The sequence below is a fragment of the Schistocerca nitens genome, chromosome 2 (assembly GCF_023898315.1).
Source record: "Schistocerca nitens isolate TAMUIC-IGC-003100 chromosome 2, iqSchNite1.1, whole genome shotgun sequence".
In the NCBI taxonomy this organism is placed as follows: Eukaryota; Metazoa; Arthropoda; class Insecta; order Orthoptera; family Acrididae; genus Schistocerca; species Schistocerca nitens.
This window is the reverse complement of record NC_064615.1, coordinates 1083714907-1083733159: the sequence shown is the minus strand read 5'-3', so window position 1 is coordinate 1083733159 and position 18253 is coordinate 1083714907. Positions and strand designations below refer to the sequence as shown.

General features: G+C 45.5%; 3 non-coding genes across 3 annotated transcripts; 1 reads left to right on the top strand and 2 right to left on the bottom strand.

Annotated features, from left to right (window-relative positions):
- Window positions 1-13261: 13261 nt before the first annotated feature.
- On the bottom strand, window positions 13262-13336 carry Trnat-cgu (transfer RNA threonine (anticodon CGU)). The gene has a single exon. It is a non-coding gene; the product is annotated as a tRNA-Thr (tRNA).
- Window positions 13337-13562: 226 nt separating this feature from the next.
- Window positions 13563-13637, bottom strand: Trnat-cgu (transfer RNA threonine (anticodon CGU)). Its single transcript has one exon. It is a non-coding gene; the product is annotated as a tRNA-Thr (tRNA).
- Window positions 13638-13984: 347 nt separating this feature from the next.
- Window positions 13985-14059, top strand: Trnat-cgu (transfer RNA threonine (anticodon CGU)). Its single transcript has one exon. It is a non-coding gene; the product is annotated as a tRNA-Thr (tRNA).
- The last annotated feature ends 4194 nt before the right edge of the window (window positions 14060-18253 follow it).

The following is an 18253-nucleotide window of genomic DNA, read 5'->3' as shown; positions in this document are numbered from 1 at the left end:
GGTTCAGAAAGTAACCTCCGATTGGTCACAGTGCGGGTTGTGGGGGGAGTAGCGACGCCATCTGTGCGTTCACGCACTCAACAGGTCAGTCGGCATCAAGCCGTGGTCGAGTGAACGTCGTACCTGCGCTAGTTTAGTTTTTGTGGCAGTTTGAAATGTGTGCTGCAATAGAAAACCCCGCCAAATGTGAAGTGCGTGCTGTCATAAGGTTTTTTACAGCCAAAGGATATTCTGCAGCAGCTATTCATCGTGAGCTTTGTGCCGTGTAGGGACCAAGAGTTATGAGTGAAGCAGTTGTCCGTGAATGGGTACGTTTATTTAAAAGTGGACGAGAAAACGTTCATGATGAAGAGAGGAGTGGTAGACCATCAGTGGTGACTGACGAACTCGTTCAGACAGTTGATGCAAAGTTCGTGAAAATCGACGTTTCTCAATGTCAGAGTTGTCTACTGGTTTTCCACAGATTTCTAAGACTCTCTTGTACGAGATAGTGACAGCAAGATTGGGTTACCGTAAGTTCTGTGCACGATGGGTGCCCAAAATTCTTACCGACCACCACAAAACTCAAAGAATGGCCTCTGCATTAGACTTTCTGTCACGTTATGAGGACGAAGGAGAACCATTGTTAAACAGAATCGTGACCGGTGACGAAACCTGGATTAAGTACGTGAACCCTGAGACAAAAGAACAATCAAAGATGTGGGCACATTCAAATTCCCCTACCAAACCGAGAAAAGCCTCGTAAGATTTTTCTGCCAGAAAACTGATGGCAACGGTGTTTTGGGATGCCAAAGGGGTGTTGTTGGTTGAATTCATGGAACGTGGTACGACCATTAATCAAGACGTGTACTGTGAAACAATAAAAAAGTTACGACGGGCTATACAGAACAAACGCCGTGGTATGCTGACTTCCGGAATCGTTTTTTTGCACGATAACGCCCGTCCTCACTCTGCTCGCAGAACAACGGCCCTTCTTGAGTCCTTCAAGTGGGACGTTATCAACCATCCACCTTACAGCCCAGACCTGGCGCCAAGTGATTATCACCTCTTCATGCATTTGAAGAAATGGCTCGGGTCACAGCGGTTTGATGACGGCGAAGAGCTCAAAGATGCGGTCACAGGCTGGCTCCAGGCACAAGCGGGTGATTTTTATGCAGAAGGAATTTCAAAGCTTGTGAAGAGATACGATAAGTGCCTCAATCGCTATGGAGACTATGTAGAAAAATAGTGCAAAGATGTAGTTGTAAGATGTATATATTAAAATATTTTTATTTAACTTCGTGTATTTTTTTACATCAACTGGAGGTTACTTTCTGAACAGCCCTCGTAGTTTGTCATCGTAGTTTTAACGTAACAGAGACGGTAGAATTTTGATTATAATGATAATAAAAGTAACAATAAAATATTTTAAAACTTCTAGTGCGGTATATTAATATCCCAACTCATTATACAAATCAACTCATCTCTTGTTACTCTTCGCAAATCAAGTAATAACTGCATCAATCGCAATAATGCGTACACCAGTGGCTATGCAGTATACATTAGCAAAGGTTAAGCGGCCCCTAGACGATCAATAATTCTGACAATATTTCTCGGATGCGCAATAATACTGACTGTCTAGAGTGAGATTGAGAGTTCGCGCAGTAATATTGAGAACACAAAAACCTTGGAAATAAATTGCGCTATCTGGAAATATTGTGCCCTCTGTGGGCAGTGTTGACAATATCCTTGACAGATCTCTCACGTGCTACACAGACCAAGGAAGTTAGGTTTGTTGTTATTATGTGGAAAATAAGTTCAAAACAAGACGAAAGATCTTCACTTAAAACTTCCGGGCTGATAGGCCATGGTCGAAGTATAAAACTGTCTCCTGACGTTTCGTCTCCGCAGTTCGCCGCTTTACCTCCGAGGATGTCTCCCGCAGTCGGAGACGAAACGTCAGGAGACAGTTTTATACTTCGACCACGGCCTATCAGCCCGGAAGATTTAAGTGAAGACAATACCGCCCGTGAAAGTTTACATTGTATGATCAAGACGAAAGATCATTATTATTAGAGTGAATCCAAATGTATAAATCATTTCTCGGCATCGTGGGATGTTAGTACAAATGAATACATAAATAAAAGTGTTAATAATGATGAATCGTGCGATTTGTTGCTCAGAAAATATAGGGAATGGCCCAAAGTTATAAATACACTCCTGGAAATTGAAATAAGAACACCGTGAATTCTTTGTCCCAGGAAGGGGAAACTTTATTGACACATTCCTGGGGTCAGATACATCACATGATCACACTGACAGAACCACAGGCACATAGACAAAGGCAACAGAGCATGCACAATGTCGGCACTAGTACAGTGTATATCCACCTTTCGCAGCAATGCAGGCTGCTATTCTCCCATGGAGACGATCGTAGAGATGCTGGATGTAGTCCTGTGGAACGGCTTGCCATGCCATTTCCACCTGGCGCCTCAGTTGGACCAGCGTTCGTGCTGGACGTGAAGACCGCGTGAGACGACGCTTCATCCAGTCCCAAACATGCTCAATGGGGGACAGATCCGGAGATCTTGCTGGCCAGGGTAGTTGACTTACACCTTCTAGAGCACGTTGGGTGGCACGGGATACATGCGGACGTGCATTGTCCTGTTGGAACAGCAAGTTCCCTTGCCGGTCTAGGAATGGTAGAACGATGGGTTCGATGACGGTTTGGATGTACCGTGCACTATTCAGTGTCCCCTCGACGATCACCAGTGGTGTACGGCCAGTGTAGGAGATCGCTCCCCACACCATGATGCCGGGTGTTGGCCCTGTGTGCCTCGGTCGTATGCAGTCCTGATTGTGGCGCTCACCTGCACGGCGCCAAACACGCATACGACCATCATTGGCACCAAGGCAGAAGCGACTCTCATCGCTGAAGACGACACGTCTCCATTCGTCCCTCCTATCACGCCTGTCGCGACACCACTGGAGGCGGGCTGCACGATGTTGGGGCGTGAGCGGAAGACGGCCTAACGGTGTGCGGGACCGTAGCCCAGCTTCATGGAGACGGTTGCGAATGGTCCTCGCCGATACCCCAGGAGCAACAGTGTCCCTAATTTGCTGGGAAGTGGCGGTGCGGTCCCCTACGGCACTGCGTAGGATCCTACGGTCTTGGCGTGCAGCCGTGCGTCGCTGCGGTCCGGTCCCAGGTCGACGGGCACGTGCACCTTCCGCCGACCACTGGCGACAACATCGATGTACTGTGGAGACCTCACGCCCCACGTGTTGAGCAATTCGGCGGTACGTCCACCCGGCCTCCCGCATGCCCACTATACGCCCTCGCTCAAAGTCCGTCAACTGCACATACGGTTCACGTCCACGCTGTCGCGGCATGCTACCAGTGTTAAAGACTGCGATGGAGCTCCGTATGCCACGGCAAACTGGCTTACACTGACGGCGGCGGTGCACAAATGCTGCGCAGCTAGCGCCATTCGACGGCCAACACCGCGGTTCCTGGTGTGTCCGCTGTGCCGTGCGTGTGATCATTGCTTGTACAGCCCTCTCGCAGTGTCCGGAGCAAGTATGGTGTGTCTGACACACCGGTGTCAATGTGTTCTTTTTTCCATTTCCAGGAGTGTAAAAGTGTATACATTACTACCCGAACAGAATACTTTAGTGCACGTGTAATCGCATGACACGTTTCCGTAGCTACACTGTTGTTGTTGTGGTCTTGTGTGCTGAGACTGGTTTGATGCAGCTCTCAATGCTACTCTATCCTGTGCAAGCTTCTTCATCTCCCAGTACCTACTGCAACCTACATCCTTCTGTATCTGTTTCGTGTATTCATCTCTTGGTCTCCCTCTACGATTTTTAACCTCCATGCTGCCCTCCAATACTAAATTGGTGATCCCTTGATGCCTCAGAACATGTCCTACCAACTGATCCCTTCTTCTAGTCAAGTTGTGCCACAAACTTCTCTTCTCCCCAATCCTATTCAATACCTCCTCATTAGTTATATGATCTACCCATCTAATCTTCAGCATTCTTCTGTAGCACCACATTTCGAAAGCTTCTAATCTCTTCTTGTCCAAACTAGTTATCGTCCATGTTTCACTTCCATACATGGTTACGCTCCATACAAATACTTTCAGAAATGACTTCCTGACATTTAAATCTATACTCGATGATAACAAATTTCTCTTCTTCAGAAACGCTTTCCTTGCCATTGCCTGTCTACATTTTATATCCTCTCTACTTCGACCATCATCAGTTATTTTGCTCCCCAAATAACAAAACTCCTTTACTACTTTAAGTGTCTCATTTCCTAATCTAACAGTCTGGAAGCGCGCGACCGCTACGGTCGCAGGTTCGACTCCTGCCTCGGGCATGGATGTGTATGATGTCCTTAGGTTAGTTAGGTTTAAGTAGTTCTAGGTTCTAGGGGACTGATGACCTCAGCAGTTAAGTCCCATAGTGCTCAGAGCCATTTGAACCATATGAACCTAATCTAATTCCCTCAGCATTACCCGACTTAATTCGACTACATTCCATTATTCTCGTTTTGCTTTTGTTGATGTTCATCTTATATCCTCCTTTCAAGACACTATCCATTCCGTTAAATGCTCTTCCAAGTCCTTTGCTGTCTCTGACAGAATTGCAATGTCATCGGCGAATCTCAAAGTTTTTATTTCTTCTCCATGGATTTTAATACCAACTCTGAATTTTTCTTTTGTTTTCTTCACTGCTTGCTCAATATACAGATTGAAGAACATCGGGGAGAGGCTACAACCCTGTCTCACTCGCTTCCTAACTACCACTTCCCTTTCATGTAACTCAACTCTTATAACTGCCATCTGGTTTCTGTACAAATTGTAAATAGCCTTTCGCTCCCTGTATTTTACCCCTGCCACCTTCAGAATTTGAAAGAGAGTATACCAGTCAACATTGTCAAAAGCTTTCTCTAAGTCTACAAATGCTAGAAACGTAGGGTTGCCTTTCCTTAATCTAGCTTCTATGATAAGTCGTAGGGTCAGTATTGCCTCATGTGTTCCAATATTTCTACGGAATCCAAACTGAATTTCCCTGAGGTCGGCTTCTACCAGTTTTTTCCATTCGTCTGTAAAGAATTCCCGTTAGTATTTTGCATCCGTGACTTATTAAACTGATTGTTCGGTAATTTTTACACCTGTCAACACCTTCTTTCTTTGGGATTGGAATTACTATATTCTTCTTGAAGTCTGATGGTATTTCGCCTGTCTCATATCTCTTGCTCACCAGATGGTAGAGTTTTGTTAGGCCTGGTTCTCCCAAGGCTGTCAATAGTTCTAATGGAATGTTGTCTACTCATGGGGTCTTGTTTCGACTTAGGTCTTCCAGTGCTCTGTCAAACTCTTCACGCAGTGTCCTATTTCATCATCATCTACATTCTCTTCCATTTCTATAATATTGTCCTCAAGAACATCCCCATTTTTATAGGCCCTCTATATATTCCTTCCACATTGCTGCTTTCCCTTCTTTGCTTAGAACAGGGTTTCCATCAAAGCTCTTGATATTCATGCAAGTGTTTCTCTTTTCTCCAAAGGTCTCTTTAATTTTCCTGTAGGCAGTATCTATCTTACCCCTAGTGAGATAAGTCTCTACATCTTTACATTTGTCCTCTAGCCATCCCTGCTTAGCCATTTTGCACTTCCTGTCGATCTCATTTTTGAGACGTTTGTACTCCTTTTTGCCTGCTTCATTTACTGCATTTTTATATTTTCTCCTTTCATCAATTAAATTCAATATTTCTTCTGTTACCCAAGGATTTCTACTAGCCCTAGTCTTTTTACCTACTTGATCCTCTGCTGCCTTCACTACTTCATCTCTCAAATATACCCATTCTTCTTCTACTGTATTTCTTTCCCCCATTCCTGTCAATTGTTCCCTTATGCTGTCCCTGAAACTCTGTACAACCTCTGGTTTAGTCAGTTTATCCAGGTTCCATCTCCTTAAATTTCCACCTTTTTGCAGTTTCTTCAGTTTCAATCTACAGATCATAACCAATAGATTGTGGCCAGAGTCCACATCTGCCCCTGGAAATGTCTTACAATTTAAAACCAGGTTCCTAAATCTCTGTCTTACCATTATATAATCTATCTGGAACCTGTCAGTATCTCCAGGCTTCTTCCATGTATACAACCTTGAACCAAGCGTTAGCTATGATTAAGTTGTGCTCTGTGCAAAATTCTCCAAGGCGTCTTCCTCTTTCATTTCTTAGCCCCAATACATATTCACCTACTACGTTTCCTTCTCTTCCTTTTCCTACTACCGAATTCCAGTCACCCATGACTATTAAATTTTCGTCTTGCTTCACTATCTGAATATTTTATTTTATTTCATCATACATTTCTTCAATTTCTTCGTCATCTGCAGAGCTAATTGGCATATAAACTTGTACTACTGTAGTAGGCGTGGGCTTCGTGTCTATCTTGGCCGCAATAATGCGTTCACTGTGCTGCTTGTAGTAGCTTACCCGAACTCCTATTTTGTTATTCATTATTAAACCGACTCCTGCATTACCCCTATTGGATTTTCTATTTATAACCCTGTATTCACCTGACCAAAAGTCTTGTTCCTTCTGCCACCGAACTACTATATCTAACTTTAACCTATCCATTTCCCTTTTTAAACTTTCTAACCTACCTGCCCGATTAAGGGATGTGACATTCCACGCTCCGATCCGTAGAACGCCAGTTTTGTTTCTCCTGATAACGACGTCCTCCAGGTAGTCCCTGCCCGGAGGTCCGAATGGGGGACTATTTTACCTCCGGAATATTTTACCCAAGAGGACGCCATCATCATTAAACCGTACAGTAAAGCTGCATGCCCTCGGGAAAAATTACGGCCGTAGTTTGCCCTTGCTTTCAGCCGTTCGCAGTACCAGCACAGCAAGGCCATTTTGGTTAGTGTTACAAGGCCAGATCAGTCAATCATCCAGACTGTTGCCCCTGCAACTACTGAAAAGGCTGCTTTCCCTCTTCAGGAACCACACGTTTGTCTGGCCTCTCAACAGAGACCCCTCCGTTGTGGTTGCACCTACGGTACGGCTACGTGTATAGCTGAGGCACGTAAGCCCCCCTCCAACGGCATGGTCCATGGTTCTTAGGAGGGGCGGGGGGGGGGGTGTAGCTACACTATATGAATCATTGATTTATTGCCAAATTATCGACCTGTTACCTGATGTTTTAAAACAGGTCGTACATCTTACAATTTTTATTTTTCCTCTTTTTACGGTTTTCTTTTCTTTTGTTTTATCTACAACATTTACAAAGAATAATACTTTTCAAAATGAAAACAATTTAAGGTTGAAAAATAAAATTTTGTTGTTTTTTCAGAGGAATATAAACAGATGATAGGATAGAGGAGATATTTGTTAGTACTATCATCGAATGTGACTGACGGTGAATACCTCGGAATGGTTTTTTCGAGCCGTTGACCGCCAGTCACACACACACACACACACAACACAGATGGTTATTAGTAGATAAATAGTATTGCTTATCCTATTTATTACTAATTCTACGTATTATTCTTAGGCGTCCATCCGTGTACAGCATTTGGTGATTTCTTGGCTAGATCGCCAGCACCTTATGCTTATTTACTGTCGCATCTCGTCTTCCTCCTCCTGCTCCTCCTCATTGTCTCTGATCTCACTGTCACTGTGGGTATCGCTGCCCACCCTCTGGAGATTGTTGTTACGTTGCTCATAGGCAACATATGTCGTGTCCGCATGTGATCTTCATGTGTTGTTTTTGAAATACTGTTTGTCAATACGTTTCATTGTGCCCACTGTTCTTCTCTTATTGCTGTGTATATATCTAGGTCTGTATCTGTGTAGTGTAAGTGTAGTGTATGTCTATTGTTCGCGTATTCGCCGCAGAAAAAACAGTGTGCTCTGGGGAACCTTCTTCCCCGCATGTGCATGTAGGTGTCTGCCTCAGACTCATGCAGTTTAAGTGCGTGGGATAAGGCCCGTGTTCGGTTAAGAAATGTATCATTCATACTGCGGCTGGGAACGATATGTTCCATTCTTAACTGCCCCCTTATGTCAGAGAGGAAGTCGTGCAGTCTACGTCCCTTATCACTTTCATCCCACTCACCTTGCCATGTGTCCAAACGCCAACTTTTAAGGTGATGTATCATCTGTATCGGCTCACTAGTTATTGTGTATACTTTATCTAGTCTCCCCCATCTTTAACCAGTACCTTTCAGCTCTGTATTTGATCGTGATATCTATGGGGCACCACACACAGTGCATCTGCTGAGGTGGTGCCGAAGGTTCCAGATTGCCTAAGTAGGATACTTCTCTGCCCTCGTCTGACCGATGCTTTGTTGGTGACCATGATCACCCTACGTGCCCACGTGCTTGCTGCGAAGCTGAGTACTGATTCGATGAGCGCACAGTGATATGTCCATATGAGTGGTAGAGGTAAACTGTACTGTTTTGAATTTAGCCTCACCAGTTCGCGTAGTATTTTTTCTGCTTTGTTTGTTGTTAGGCTCCTGTGTTCGTCGAAATTTAATTTTTCATCTATGTGTACCCCATGATAGGGCTTAACGTGTGCTCGTTTGATGTTTGTGTCCCCAATGTTAACCGAAGGATTCCTTTGGAGTGATCCTTTCAGTAATGTTTATGTTGTTTTGTTTTCGGCTATCCTGAGTTTATTGTTGTGATACCATTGTGTAATTGTTTGTAGTATTCCATTGGCTTTCTCTTCTAACTGAGCTCTGTTGTTTGCAGTGACTATAGCTAATAGGTCATCCGCATAGGCCATAATTCCGTCTGACTTGTCATACCCATCCAGAAGTTGTAGGAGAGACTCCATTGTTATGTCCCAGAAGATGGGGCCGCAGATCGACCATTGAGGACAGCCTTTGGTAATTCTTTTAATTACTTTCCAGCTATCCATCTGCCATTCGACTACTCGGTCTTTACAGTAGTCTATGAAACTGTTGTACAGTGACCTTTGAAAAAGTGCGGGCCACCAGAGATTATCGAATGCTTCGGCAATGTCAGTCATTTGCCATGGCGTATTTCTGTTTTGTAGTATTAACTGTGTGTAGGGCCTGGTTGATGGCATAATCTATTGATCTGCCAGTTCTGAATCCGAAATGGTGTCGGCTCATACCCCTGAGAGCTCTGTGTGTTGCAGGCGCTTACATAGCGGCTTCTCCTGAATCTTTGCTAGGGTGTTTATTAGGCATATTGGCCTCTAAGTCTTTGGATCTGAAGGATCCCTGTCCACTGATTTCTTAATCATGACTGCTTTGAAGGTTTTCCATACTGTAGGTACCCTGCCCAGCTGCAAGGCATTGTTCAGTAACGTGGTTAGGAACGGGGTGATCTGCGGTGCTAGTTTTTTCAGTGTTTCCGAGTGGGTACCATCTGGTCCAGGTGCTTTCTTGTTTCTGTGCTCTGAGATTGCTAGCGCAACCTCTTCTTGCGCAAAAGGACAGGTAACAGTTGCAGTGTTGTATGGTGCGTGTAGGTTTCCTCTTAGGGTTACATGATATTGTGGGTCTGTATCGATAACGTCGTCAGGAAGTAGTTTTTACAGCAGAAACCCCGCAGTATTCCTCCATCCGCTCGTCATCGTGCCGTCGTCCTGCCTTAGCGTTCCTAGAACTATGGGGTTTTTATCTTCTCCTTCAGTATTTTGGTCTGATTGTGTTGTTACAAATAGCTCCCATTGTTGTCCACGCGTGTTGTATAGGGTCTGGCTGTATAAGTCTTGTGCATGCCTATATTCTTCAAGTCTTACTCCTCTGTCCCTATCTGCTATCGCCCTTTGATATAATTTTCGTTTGCGTCTTGCATCTTGTTTGAGTCTCGTGGGGTTGTTGCTCCATGGTACTGGTGAGCGTTTTCTTTGCTGTCGATATTGATGTGTTTTGTGCATGTTGTGTTACCTGTGTTAGCTTGTGTGCTCTATAATCGATACCTTAACTGATGTTTACTAGATTGTTGGATAATTTCCGTTAATTTGTTCCCGTCTGCTTCGTGTAACAATAGGTGTCTAGTGTGTGATATGGTCGGTGTATTCTGAATGTGAGTTAATGTGTATGTTATGACATTGTGATCACTACTGCCGTGTACAGTCCAGTTTGTTATGTATGCCATTAATGCATTATTTGCTAGCGTAAAGTCGATATTACTGCTCGTACCATGGAACCCTGCCTATGTTGGTATAGGTCCTTCCGTATTCATTACATATAATTGTGTTTCTTGTATTAGGTCGGTGATTATGCGTCCTCTGTCATCCGTTCTGTCTGAGTTCCAGAGGGTCGATCTGGAATTAATGTCAGCACTTATCACTAATTTTTTGCCTCTAGGATACATTACTAGGTCTCTGATCTAGTCTGCGTACGGCTGTGTTTGATCGCTGTATTGGGTGTACATGGATGCAGTAACCCATGTGACGTTCCCATTAGTTATCTCTATGGTAACTAAGTGTTGATTACATAACTGTTTACCTTAATTATAAGTTCTATTTAAAATTACTACTGCATCCTTACAGTCACTGCTGCCTGTTAATGGTGGTATCATGTTTTGGTAGACATATTAGCTGACCATTTCTATTATAAGGTTCTTGTAAGCACATGAGGTCTGCCTGCAAGTCTTGTGCTATTATAGAGATTTCCGCGCTGACTGTCGTACTGTTTTTTGTATTATGTTGTAAGCTATTCATTTTTTGTCTATGTGTTCTGGGTGTTTTACGTATGCAAAACATTTACTGCCTGTCTGTGAGTAATCGATATATATTCGTCCGTGTGCTCTTATATGATCTATATATACACTCCTGGAAATGGAAAAAAGAACACATTGACACCGGTGTGTCAGACCCACCATACTTGCTCCGGACACTGCGAGAGGGCTGTACAAGCAATGATCACACGCACGGCACAGCGGACACACCAGGACCCGCGGTGTTGGCCGTCGAATGGCGCTAGCTGCGCAGCATTTGTGCACCGCCGCCGTCAGTGTCAGCCAGTTTGCCGTGGCATACGGAGCTCCATCGCAGTCTTTAACACTGGTAGCATGCCGCGACAGCGTGGACGTGAACCGTATGTGCAGTTGACGGACTTTGAGCGAGGGCGTATAGTGGGCATGCGGGAGGCAGGGTGGACGTACCGCCGAATTGCTCAACACGTGGGGCGTGAGGTCTCCACAGTACATCGATGTTGTCGCCAGTGGTCGGCGGAAGGTGCACGTGCCCGTCGACCTGGGACCGGACCGCAGCGACGCACGGATGCACGCCAAGACCGTAGGATCCTACGCAGTGCCGTAGGGGACCGCACCGCCACTTCCCAGCAAATTAGGGACACTGTTGCTCCTGGGGTATCGGCGAGGACCATTCGCAACCGTCTCCATGAAGCTGGGCTACGGTCCCGCACACCGTTAGGCCGTCTTCCGCTCACGCCCCAACATCGTGCAGCCCGCCTCCAGTGGTGTCGCGACAGGCGTGAATGGAGGGACGAATGGAGACGTGTCGTCTTCAGCGATGAGAGTCGCTTCTGCCTTGGTGCCAATGATGGTCGTATGCGTGTTTGGCGCCGTGCAGGTGAGCGCCACAATCAGGACTGCATACGACCGAGGCACACAGGGCCAACACCCGGCATCATGGTGTGGGGAGCGATCTCCTACACTGGCCATACACCACTGGTGATCGTCGAGGGGACACTGAATAGTGCACGGTACATCCAAACCGTCATCGAACCCATCGTTTTACCATTCCTAGACCGGCAAGGGAACTTGCTGTTCCAACAGGACAATGCACGTCCGCATGTATCCCGTGCCACCCAACGTGCTCTAGAAGGTGTAAGTCAACTACCCTGGCCAGCAAGATCTCCGGATCTGTCCCCCATTGAGCATGTTTGGGACTGGATGAAGCGTCGTCTCACGCGGTCTGCACCTCCAGCACGAACGCTGGTCCAACTGAGGCGCCAGGTGGAAATGGCATGGCAAGCCGTTCCACAGGACTACATCCAGCATCTCTACGATCGTCTCCATGGGAGAATAGCAGCCTGCATTGCTGCGAAAGGTGGATATACACTGTACTAGTGCCGACATTGTGCATGCTCTGTTGCCTGTGTCTATGTGCCTGTGGTTCTGTCAGTGTGATCATGTGATGTATCTGACCCCAGGAATGTGTCAATAAAGTTTCCCCTTCCTGGGACAAAGAATTCACGGTGTTCTTATTTCAATTTCCAGGAGTGTATTTTGTCCAAGTCGAATGATTCTGATCTGCGCAGGCAGACCTGGAGCATGAGGTCGAGCATCAGCTCTGCTGGTGTAGGAATATTCTCTGTGTTTAGGATGATTCTGTCTGTCTGCTCAGTTACTGGAAAACAGAGAGAATCTTCCTTTGGATGGCACAATCTAAGTAACATCCGCCGCGCTGTCTGCAGTATCTCTTTTTTCTCTAGCCTACTTAAAACTAAGTTAAATTCTAAATTACCATAATTAGGTGTAGCCGGCTTGCTGTTGGTGCTGGTTTCTGTTGCGGTTTCTGAGGTGGTACTAGACGGATTGTGGCTTGGTGTTGGCCGCTGATTGGTAGACTTTTTAATATCTCTTTGGGATGTCACACGGTTTACATTTCGTTTTGTCACACGCTTCTTCAATGCTTTTTGCCTTCAGACGTTTTCACTGATGTTGGTGGTGCTTGCTGGTGTGGTGTCGGCGATGGTGGTGATTTGTGTGGGACTGGCTGTATGTGTTGTGTTGTATTTGTTGATGTTTGGAGTGGAGATTGTTTCTAGACGCACGTTGACATCGTTGCAAAGTCACATGAGTCTCCCTCTGATTTGTCCTCATCTAATTTGTATACTTTTATAAGTCTAGGTCCGGTAGTTCTGAGTTTTGTATTGGTTTGTGGCCTGATAGTTTCGGTGTGTATTGATTCAGGGTCTACGTATCTGTCTATTCCTTGTTCCTTGTGCCCGGGCTGAAGAGTACCTCCCGAGACAAATCTGACTGGTTTGATTTACTGTTGACATTTATGTGTGCCGTAGGGTTTTCCATGTGATGATGATTCTGGTTTGTGTTCATCTTGTGTATGTGTGATGTGATGTACTTCGGTTGGGAGACATTGTGAATGAGTATGTCGGTTTTGTTTGTACATTTTCTTGTGCACAATATATGTAAGCTCATCTTCCAACTCCCTCTGTGTTCCCAGAATGAGATTTTCACTCTGCAGCGGAGTGTGCGCTGATATGAAACTTCCTGGCAGATTAAAACTGTGTGCCCGACCGAGACTCGAACTCGGGACCTTTGCCTTACGCGGGCAAGTGCTCTACCAACTGAGCTACCGAAGCACGACTCACGCCCGGTACTCACAGCTTTAATTCTGCCAGTACCTCGTCTCCTACCTTCCAAACTTTACAGAAGCTCTCCTGCGAACCTTGCAGAACTAGCACTCCTGAAAGAAAGGATATTGCGGAGACATGGCTTAGCCACAGCCTAGGGGATGTTTCCAGAATGAGATTTTCGCTCTGCAGCGGAGTGTGCGCTGATATGAAACTTCCTGGCAGATTAAAACTGTGTGCCCGACCGAGACTCGAACTCGGGACCTTTGCCTTACGCGGGCAAGTGCTCTACCAACTGAGCTACCGAAGCACGACTCACGCCCGCTACTCACAGCTTTACTTCTGCCAGTACCTCGTCTCCTACCTTCCAAACTTTACAGAAGCTCTCCTGCGAACCTGGAGAACTAGCACTCCTGAAAGAAAGGATATTGCGGAGACATGGCTTAGCCACAGCCTAGGGGATGTTTCCAGAATGAGATTTTCACTCTGCAGCGGAGTGTGCGCTGATATGAAACTTCCTGGCAGATTAAAACTGTGTGCCCGACCGAGACTCGAACTCGGGACCTTTGCCTTACGCGGGCAAGTGCTTCTGTAAAGTTTGGAAGGTAGGAGACGAGGTACTGGCAGAAGTAAAGCTGTGAGTACCGGGCGTGAGTCGTGCTTCGGTAGCTCAGTTGGTAGAGCACTTGCCCGCGTAAGGCAAAGGTCCCGAGTTCGAGTCTCGGTCGGGCACACAGTTTTAAACTGCCAGGAAGTTTCCCTCTGTGTTATTTGGAAGCATATCCAGTGGTGTAATTGTCTTTTAATTTGCTTTGCCACCTCGTGGTGGATGGTGCCACCGATTGTCATGTCATCTATATATTCTATCGTATTAATGCAGCTATCCTGTAACGTCGTTGATTGTGTCAGGGGCGGGATGAGTTCACTGTCGTCGTAATTCTCCGGCAGGAGATTCATTTGTCTTCACCAGGAAATTGCTGTTTGCTAGCTTCTCTGTAATGTTGATGGTGATTTGTATCTATGTGTTTTGGGTGATTGGCTTTGGGTGTTCGTGTTTCTTGTATGTGTGCTGATTTTAGCTGCCATATGATGCGATCCAAAGTATCCGGACACATGACTGAAAATGACTTACAAGTTCGTGGCGCCCTCCGTCGGTAATGCTGGGATGCAATATGGTGCACCGCGGGATTAGCCGAGCGGTCAGGGGCACTGCACTCATGGACTGTCCGGCTGGTCCCGGCGGAGGTTCGAGTCCTCCCTCGGGCATGGGTGTGTGTGTTTGTCCTTAGGATAATTTAGGTTAAGTAGTGTGTAAGCTTAGGGACTGATGACCTTAGCAGTTAAGTCCCATAAGATTTCACACACATTTGAACATTTTTTTTTTTCAACATGGTGTTGGCCCACCCTTAGCCTTGATCACAGCTTCGACTCTCGCAGGTGATGGAAGGTTTCTTGGGGAATGGCAGCCCATTCTTCACGGAGTGCTGCACTGAGCAGAGGTATTGATGTCGGTCGGTGAGGCCTGGCATGAAGAAGGTTATTTTCCTTTTGTGCGCTTCACAAGATTAAAAGAAAAGTCAGCTGATAGGTGGACACTGTCTTTTTCACTCAAATAATGAACCAAGTTTTTTAATTCTCTGCTAGGTCGCCACAAGCTCTCCCCCCTGTCCCTCCCTGGAGTGCGGAGCACAGGGCTGGGGGTGTCGTGGTGATTGGGAGGGGGTTTGGAGAATACTGCTGCACAACTTCGCGCAGGTTTGCGCGGTATCGGTGACACGGTGGGGGCGGGGGGGCATCCAGTTGATATTTCTTGTTCTGATGACAGAGGATGTGGCTGGAAGTGCCTTTTAGGAGCCGCGACTGTGAGAAAGTCGTGTGCAGAAAATGTGGAAATGATGGAATCCAGATCAACCACCAGCGGGAGGCAGTATTGACGGGTGATCGCTTCTGGTGGTGTGCCGTCGTGGACGTGTTGCTCACCTTGTCCTTCCACGACAAGAAGGTCGTCGATTAGTGTGTCTGAGGTCTCCTAAGGTTTTGTAAGCTGTTGCCCAAAAACGCTGAACACTGCATTCGTAGCAGGTGTTCAGTTAAAGGTGCTGACTGTTTTCCTTGATTTGTTGTTACTGTGACGGGGCAACGGAAAGGAGAAAACCATTAGCTGATAAACGGTATTGCAATTGTTTCAGCAGAGATGTCCGGAATTGGTGTGGTCTCGACCCAGCGTGTTACTCTGTCAGTCGCTGAAAGAATATATCTATAAACATTTGAAGATCAAAGATACAGTATCGACAGCAATAGGTAGATTCATACCGCATAAGTCAATAAGAGATGGGACTGATCCATCATGGTACACAAACACATCTGAACACTGTTGCAGAAGCAAAGAAAAAAGCAAAATCCGCAAGACTGGCTAAGTTTCACGGAAGCTCGTCAATGTGAGATGCTTTTAATAGTTTCCACAATGAAACAATGTCTCAAAATATGGTAGAAAACTCAAAGAGATTCTGGTCGTATGTAAAGTACACCAGTGGCAAAAAAAAACAGTCAATACCGTCATTGTGCGATAGCGATGGAAATGCTACCGATGATGGTGTCACTAAAGCGGAGTTACCAAATACAGTTTTCCATAATTCCTTCGCGAAAGAAGATGAAGTAAATATTCCAAAATTCGAAACCGGAACAGCCGTTATCATGAGTGAAAGTAGATATCTTAGGTGTTGCAAAACAACTCAAATCACTTATGAAAGGCAAGCCTTCCGGTCCAGATGGTATACCAATCAGGTTCCTTTCAGAGTATGCAGACACTAGGGCCTTTCTTAGCAATCATATACAACCGCTTACTTGACGAAAGGTGTTATGTACATACTTCCACGTAGTCAGCGCGTACACAACTTTCCCACTAGAGCGCGCCCCGCTAAGCACAACAGCGCAGGCGCAGCGCTCGTCCGTCTCCGCACTACGAGATGGCGCTGCCATAGAGACGGACCAAATTCTGCTTCCGCAGATCCGCGTATTAATATGTAACGCAGCCAATGAGATTGCTGCTAACGTAGAACCTTTTATCCTCGCGGATCACACTCGCACAATGATACATGAACGCGCGAGGTACTATAACGAGTGTACAGACCTCCGATCAGTCAGTCTGCATTTGTCTGCACCAGTCTGTACCAATCTGCATTAATCTGTACCAGTCTGCACGAGCTCTACATTTGTCTGTACCATTCTATAGCCAAGTTTCAGTCTGCGCCTAATAAGATTACCATATTCCTGTACATAGCCATGAAGATAAATGTACAGACACTTTTGTCAAGTATCAGAGATATATGTGAGAATAAGATTAACGTACCAATACCAAAGGAACTTCGGGTTGTCAATTGTAAATAGCATCCAGAACCAAGTTAAGTAATGTTTATGCTTGTTATTACTTTAATAAATGTGTGTGAAAATTAATCAAGCTGTGTTTAAAGTTGGTCACCGTCAATCTGCTACTCCAGGCGTGCAAGTGGCATTTCTATCGTCTGACCTAACGGCAGAAGATAAACACGCCACGATAAGACCACGGGACATATTACTGACACTTGCCTACTTCGTTTGAGCGACAAGTCAAATAATCTGATGATGTGTGTACTGAAGGTCTTACAGTATGTACACCACAAAAGGACTGTTCCTAAAGACTGGAAAGTAGCACAGGTCACACCAAAATTCAAGAAGGGAAATAGGAGTAACCCAATGAACTACACACCCATATCACTGACCTCAATTTGCAGTAGGATTTTAGAGCATATACTATACTCGAACATTATGAACCACCTTGAAAAAAATGACTTATTGATACATAACCAACACGGATTCAGAAAATATCGTTCTTGTGCAACACAGCTAGCTCTTTATTCCCACGAAGTAATGAGTGTTGTCGGCAAGGGATCTCAGATCGATTCCATATTCCTAGATTTACAGAAGGCTTTTTATACTGTTCCTCAGAAGCGACAATTAATCAAATTGCGTGCATATGGAGTATCGTCTCAGTTGTGTGACTGGATTCGTGATTTCCTCTCAGAGAGGTCACGGGTCTTAGTGATAAACGGTAAATCATCGAGCAGAACAGAAGTGATATCTGGCGTTCCGCAAGGTAGTGCCATAGGCCCTCTGCTGTTCCTGATTTACATTGATGATCTAGGTGATAATCTGAGCAGCCCCCTTAGATTGTTTGCAGATGACGCTGTACTTTACCGTCTAGTAAAATCATCAGACGATCAATTCCAATTACAAAATGATGTAGAGTGAATTTCTGTATGGTGCGAAACGTGGCAATTGGCTCTAAATAAAGAAGAGTGCGAGATCATCCAGTAAATACGATAAATTTTGGGTATACGATAAATCGCACAAATCTAAGGGATGTCAATTTGACTAAATACCTAGGAATTACAATTACGAGCAACTTAAATTGGAAAGACCACATAGATAACACTGTGGGGAAGGCGAAACAACGACTGCGCTTTGTTGACAGAACACTTAGAAGATGCGACAAACCCACTAAAGAGTCAACCTACATTACACTTGTCCGTCCTCTGCTGGAATATTGCTGCGCTGTATGGGATCCTTACCAGGTAGGATTGACGGAGGACATCGAAAAAGCGCAAAGAAGGGCAGCGAGTTTCGTGTTATCGCGAAATAGGGGTGAGAGTGTAACTGATATGGTACGCGAGTTGGGGTGGCAGTCACTGAAACAAAGGCGGATTTCTTTGCGGCGAGATCTATTTACGAAATTTCAATCACCAACTTTCTCTTCCGAATGCGAAAATATTTTGTGAACACCTACCTACGTAGGGAGGAATGATCATGATAATAAACTACCCACTAAAGAGTCAACCTACATTACACTTGTCCGTCCTCTGCTGGAATATTGCTGCGCTGTATGGGATCC